This window comes from Castanea sativa, chromosome 4 (assembly GCF_040712315.1).
Source record: "Castanea sativa cultivar Marrone di Chiusa Pesio chromosome 4, ASM4071231v1".
Lineage (NCBI taxonomy): Eukaryota > Viridiplantae > Streptophyta > Magnoliopsida > Fagales > Fagaceae > Castanea > Castanea sativa.
Genome location: NC_134016.1, coordinates 6,657,907 through 6,665,148, shown reverse-complemented (window position 1 = coordinate 6,665,148; position 7,242 = coordinate 6,657,907).

Genomic DNA, 7,242 nt, shown 5'->3' with positions numbered 1-7,242 from the left:
TTTGGTAGACTTGTCTCAAGCCATAAATGCTTCAAGTGCTAGTCTTCTTGTAATTCTTAGAAAATTGTGGTTCTTCTTCTTCTTATCGGACTTGTATTTTTTTTCTTTTGGACTGGATTGACGAGAGTAATATGGCTTGTGGGATTGATCAATGTAGGTACGTACTATCCAAAGCCATGGTTTGGCTTGAAAGGAAAAAAGAAAAGAAAAGAAAGAAAGTCTAGGGGACGCACCCAACTCCATGCCCAAATCCATAACATGTTTCAGTGTCACTTTGTGATTGGTGCACCTAAATATATATTTTTTATTAAGTTCCTACATAGGTCTCATGTGTAAGTGTTGAAATCTAATCACAAAATGACACCTAAGCAAGTTGTGAAATTGAACATTGTTTTAAGTGTCGTCATGGTTCTTCTCAAAAGAAAAACCCTAACAAAGAAAAGTACTTTGGTAGAATCATTAACAATAACAATGGCAAAGAGATATAGAACAAATAGAGAAAAAAATTGAGAAGGTAAGGATATAGGTTTTCTTTCAAAGCTATGGGCTCTGATTGGCTATGATGGCAATAATTGGGTTTAGGAGAGGGAGAGAGAGAGTAGGGATGGCAATTTTTTCCCGCCCCGCCCTGCCCCTCCCCGTCCCCGCCCCACCCCGCATTATTAAGGGTTATAATTGTAAATTTTTCATACCTTAAAACCCTACTATTTAAACAATCATATCAATAGTAGCTTATTTTTTCTACCCAATGTGGTTCTTTGCCTTTATTTTGTTATGTGTTATACTATGAGATTTTTTTTTTTTTTTTTTTTTTATGATTGTCTTGTTAAATACTTGGATGTATTATTCAATTTTTTTTTTCTAAAAATTTATTTGATTTGATTTGATGAGATAAATTTAGTTGTAATTTCAAGTATATTTTTATTAATGAAATAGGTTTCATTAAAACAATTGTACTAGTTGTAGGGCAAATTAACAAAAAGTAGAGTTTTACGGGGTGGAGCTGGGCTTCACGGGGCCCCAAGGGGCGGGGATGAGATGAGAAAATTTTCCCTGTCACGCAGGGCGGGGCAGGGATGGGGCAAGACAAAATCATACGGGACGGGGATGAAAATCCCATCCTTCAGCCCCGCCCTGCCCTATTGCCATCCCTAAGAGAGAGGGAGAGAGAGAGAAAGAGATTTTTTTATTTTTATGAGGGAAAGTTTGTCAAGTGATAGGCACATGATCAACTTACAGAAATTCTAGGACACGTTTTTATTCAAATTGCATTTTTCTAATTTAAATTACACATTATTTTAATTAATCACTCAACCAAAAAGTAGCAAATATGTTAATAATAAGTTAATAACAAACCTTAAAAAACCTATAATTATTTTTATTAATCTCCTCAATGTTAACTTCTCTCTCTTAGGCTCTCATTAGTCTTTGACTGTAGAAGCTACAAACTCACTTAGCATCCATTCGGTTGTTCCCATCACTAGGGTTGGTACTCAACCCCAATCCAATCCATGAAAATTCTCGGCCTCAACTACCATGGCTTGGGATCCCAAAGGTAGTTTTAGAACTTTTGTTGTTTATCAACTGAAGAAAGTCTCCAAGTTTTGTTTCTATGTGAAAACTAGATTTGTTCATAAAAAAAATTGAAAAAAATAAATGAAAAAAAAAGAGAAAAAAAATTGAAAACTAGACTTCACAACCATTGATGATGCTTCCAAAGACAACATGACTTCAACCTCTAATCCAACTGAATCATGTATACATTTGCTATGAGAATGTTCCTTCGCACAAGTCGTTTGGCTTCATGCTCCTAATTGGAATTCATTTAGGCCGGTCATGTATGTTTAGTTTTTAGAAGTTAAATGAATTGATCTTTGAAGTCTATGGTCTCGTACTACTACTTACACTATGGAGTTCATGGAGGTCAATACAATCAAGATTAGATTGTATTCTTTGGAAGAGGTTGGCTGGATCTTGAAGGATATTAAGCTGATTTGCGAACAGTTTGTTAGTATTTATTTATTTTTTATTTTTTTTTTGTTTCTTTTAAGATGTAATTATATTGCTCTAGCTCTTACTAGTGTTGCAACTTGCAAAAGAGAATGAAGAGACCATTGTTTTGAACCACTTTTCTTTCCCCGTTGTATACCGTGATATTGAATGAATAAAGTCTACAACTGTTTCCTCTCAAAAACTATAGTTTTGCACTATTTGTTATTTAAAAATTTGAAAGTGAGAGTTTTTTTTTTTTAATGATGACATTAAAAAAAATGTGAATTTTCAAAAAAATTATGTGACAATATTAAAAGATGCCAATAAAAGGTTAAAAACTTTTTATTATATGTATATATATCTCATAAATTATTCATATCACACATTTTATTATAACAAATCTACAAACAGACTATTTTTTTTAACTTTGGTGACTCGGCTAATTGGTAGGAGCTAGTAAAAGGTAGTCATCATGAGACATTTACAACAATACATTTTGGTATAAATAAGTGATACACTCTTTCAACCATATCTCATCGGTCAATATGGTAAAAGTTCCCCAGAAAATTATTGTTTCATAATGCCCACAATTAATTTACACATAATCAATGCTGCCTTTCCTCTATCATAAAAGGGCAAAACTTAGGTATAGTACTTAGGTGTTGTTCCTTAAATTTCTTTTTTAAGAGTTTATCATTTGGATTTTTTCTTATAGAATGAAATTAAGTGTATTTTTTAATTAAATAACCATATGGCTAAATCTTAAGAAGGGGAACTTAAGGAACAGCACTTAAGGTACTATACCTAAACTTTGTCCATCATAAAATATTAAGCACTCTCAGGGAACGTTTGATTCGTTGTGATGTGCTCTTAATGTGATGCATATTATGATGATGTGACATTAAGGTTTTTGGTTCATTTTATTTTTTCTAACATTACCATAATTTTAAATTACAAAATATATCACATCATTTTAATCTCATCACCTTCCTAATTAAATAATGTAATGTTATATTCTTATATTGAGATTATATTAATATAAGATTACAATAATGTACTATTACGGCCTAATGTAATATCACGGCGAACCAAATGTTCTCTTCATAACAAACAATTTGTTAGCCGTGCCAAGCCAAATCAATATCTCCCTTCGTCACCAGTAACTCATGGGAATGCTTCAGATCAACAGTGCCTCATAATGGCCAAAGGCTTCTTCAATCAAATCCATACATCACTAATATGCCTTGTGATCAATAAGACCAGTAGCCTGGGCATCCTTTGAGAGCACAAGACAAGGATACATTAAATGATTAAATCCACTCTTAAATTACACCTTAGTGGCTTAGATGGTTAGAATCCACCCTTGCATTATACCTTTAAGGAATTACACCATGAATGGTTAAAATTAATAGAACTCACGGTTAGAGAGTTAGATGTAAGTGTGAATTACATAATACTTGAAAATATATATTTGTTTTATGCAACTTAGCTTTTATGAGTCGTCGAACATAATTAATGTTTTTGCTTGAAGGTATTGATGTTTTTTTAAAAATATATATGTGTGTGTGTGTGTGTGTGTGTGTGTGCAGATATGAGATTGGTGGCAAAAAAACATTTTTTGTGGTGCTACTCGAACTCAAATTTTATTTATTCACTAATTTTTTTTTTAATGTATGGAAGACATCTTTCATCTATATATTTTTGTAATTGTTTTGTAAACGATTTTAATGGATTTAATAGTATAATGATTTTTTATTTAATTTTTAGATTGTATGGATGATTTTTTTATGAATGTGGCTAGAAAAGATTGTATGAATGATTTGTTTAATTATAAATGTGATTGGAAATGAACAAGTTAATGTAATGTAATAACCAGTTAATGTAAAGATTGTAAATAAATTAAAAAACAAATGGTGATGAAATTTTTTGTCACCAATAGGTTGAACTTTGAATATAAACAGAAATTGGTGAGGAAATATTTTGTCACCTAATATGGTCAAATAAAAAGAAATTACAAATTAAAAATAAGTGGGGAAGATATTAGGTGACAATATTATTTCATCAACTTTAATTTTTTTATTAAAATAAATTAAACAAATTAGTGACGAAAATTTTCACCACCAAGACATTTTGTGGCCTAGATCACGTAATGAATGATATTTCGTCACCATATGTCTTAGATGACGAAATAAAAACATTTTGTGATGAAAAAGTTTCATCACCATAAGTCTTGTTTGTTGCAGTGCCTTGAACTACATCCTTAGAATTCACCTACAAATTAAACCTTGAATTGTTAGAATTTTCTCTCTCTCCACAATTTGAGAAGTGAGTCGGGGACTATTTTTCTATTCAACCCAAGAAGTGGCTTATTTTCCCCTAGCAAGTGACTTAACATGTGACATGTTGCTAGCACTAAGCCCCATGTGTGCTTGGTATCCTTATTGTGCAAGTGTGTGGGCTCAAGCCGCAGCAGGTTGAATAAAATGGTTTGTCTCTTTAGGATTTTTTTTTTTTTTTTTTTTTTTTTGAGCCATTGTCTCTTTAGGATTTTGACTTATATTCACGAGCAAAGTCAATAAAGGAACAACCACATACACCTTATAACTTAAGTTATTGATCCTTAATGACAACATTAAAGGAGCAAGCATCAGCCAAACAGGACACAAGATGGGCCCCTTTCAAAAAAAAAAAAAAAGGGACACAAGATGGGCAAAATATTTTAAGAACTCATAATCTTGCATAAGTAGCTGTTGGCCAAAAATCCCTACACAGGAATTTTTTGACGAAAACCACGAAAATTGATGCAAAATTCATAGATAAAGCGAATAAAAAATGTTTAATTAAGAGTGAAGACTTGACAACCTTAGTGCTTACAATCGTTTCAGACATGATTTTTATCATTTTATTTAAAATTTTCTTTTCTTGCATTATTGTGCTATAATTAGTAAGGAGGTTCTTCTCTGATACTTAGAGTATCAGTGAAATCATCTGGGTGAGTCTCTTTATTTAGTTTCAATATTTTTTTATTTTTTATTTTTTAATATCAGGCTTTAACATTTTGTCTTTAGTTTTCAAACTTTTTTCTTTATTTTCGGTCTATAAGTTTTTATTTTTAGTTTTTCTGCTTTGTTTTCGTTCCTTTATGTTTGAGTATAGTAGAAAAGTGTACAGTTTAATGTAGTCAATTTAGAATTAATTCCTGCCTCTTCTCCCAAAAAAAAAAAAAAAGTCCTGCTAATAGTCCTCTCAGAAAATAAACAAGAAATGAAAAAGAATTCCCACTAAAGACTAAAGCCCACAAACACATTCGATGCGTTAAAAAATTTAAAATTTAATACATCTAAAATCTATTTTACCTATTTTAGCATACTACTTAACAATACACCCTACTTCTCATACTCTATTCTTTTAACAATTTATTTAAATATTCTTTCTTTATGCATGAAAGAGAGAGAGAAAATTAAATTAAAAAATTAGGTTTATGTTTAACTAGTTGCTATAGTAACTACTAAGAGCATTCACAGCAAAGAAGCCAAAGTTTAAAAAAAAATTGAGCTTGAGCTATAGTGAGCTACTATCTCTAGCTGCTTACTGTAGCTTAAAACGCAAAAAAATAAAAATAAATAAATGTGGGGTTGTAGGGACACGATTTTCAGATCAAGCCCAAAATGTAAGGGATCTTGGCCCAGTGAACCCAGAACAATAAATTTGTAGAGAGTGAGTCAAAGAACTAGGGTTTAGTGCATGGATAACAGTTAATATGGTTGTAGATAATGAGCCAACAAAAATTGAACCCGGTTTGTGCGAGAAAGTTTGTCCTCGACACAGTCCGAGGAGCTCTGTTCTAGTATATATTGGATAAAAATGGTTACAGGAGTTGTTGAGATTGCTATAGTGCTTTCTCTTCTCCTTTTTTCATCCCCCCCTTTCTCTGGGATCTCTACCCTTATTTATATTACATCTCTCCCTTCATTTTTACCCTACACGTGGACTACATGTGGACAGTTGATGGTTTATGCTGATACTTGTCCCATCAGCCCCCTTTAAAAGTCTTTTGGGGTGGCTGTAAGGCTACCATAATACTGTTCAGAGGTCACTTCCTCATTAATGCGGTGGTAGCAGCTTTCCCTTAGATATTTTTGAGTCCTTATCCCTCTTGTACGTTCATGATGCTTGTTGATATCATTAGAATTTCCTGAAAGGTCATCCTTAATCATTAGGATCTATACCATATTTGCGTTTAGTTTTATCCGAGGAGATAGTACTCCTCGGACTCGGACCACCCATACTTCTCAGCCAAAACCACATGCTCTCGGCCAAATCCCAAAATCCATGACCCCACAGGGGTGTTAAAAAAAATAGTATTGTAATGTGTTGATGGTCGTGGTTGTTGTGTTGGATATATTATTTTAATTTATTGTTTATATTATTTTAATGTGTTGAATATTAAAATAAAACCTTTGATGTTGGGCGTATTATAAAGTGGAGTGTTAAAACGGATAAAATAGTGTTTTGAGTTGCCAATTTGGCTATACCCAATGTGAATGCTCTCATATTTTATTGATTTTTCCATTTTAATATTTTGATCACATGTATGTTCCCAATTCCTTCTTTTTAATTATTGTACAATCACATGCTTAAGGTAAATGTTTAAAAATGATAAACACATACAACTAGGATGAGCCCTAGAATTATCCCCTAAAAAAAAAAGAGGTTGAGCACTAGAATTAGGAACACCCACCCTAATAACGTTAGTTTTTAGTGTTGAAAAATCTGGTTTTGTATCTCATACAAAACACATAGCAGAAACAACAAACATGGATCTATTTCATTCATGATTGATAACATGCACCATGTAAATTTCAGAATTTAAGAACAAGATAGCGTACCTTAGTGTTGTGAAATTCAAAACAAAATATTAGAAGTACTTAGGAACACTTTTAATCTTCACTCCAATTCCACTTTATGTTCAAGAAGTATGGTCTCTCAATCAGTTTCCAAGGGAGAATAATTGAATGGCTTCTAACCACACATACACACCATTTCACAATGATGTATTTTTCTAATAAAAAAATTCTTTATGTTTCTCCATTTATAACTAATTGATTATCTAATTGGGCTAGCTTGTTGGGCCTTTCCAATTGGGCTTTAGTGTGTGGTTTGGATTGGGACCAAAAAGGACCAATAAGACATTAGTTCCAATGGATTTTGGGCTTTTATATTAACTCTTGACAAGTCCAAAGTTACCAT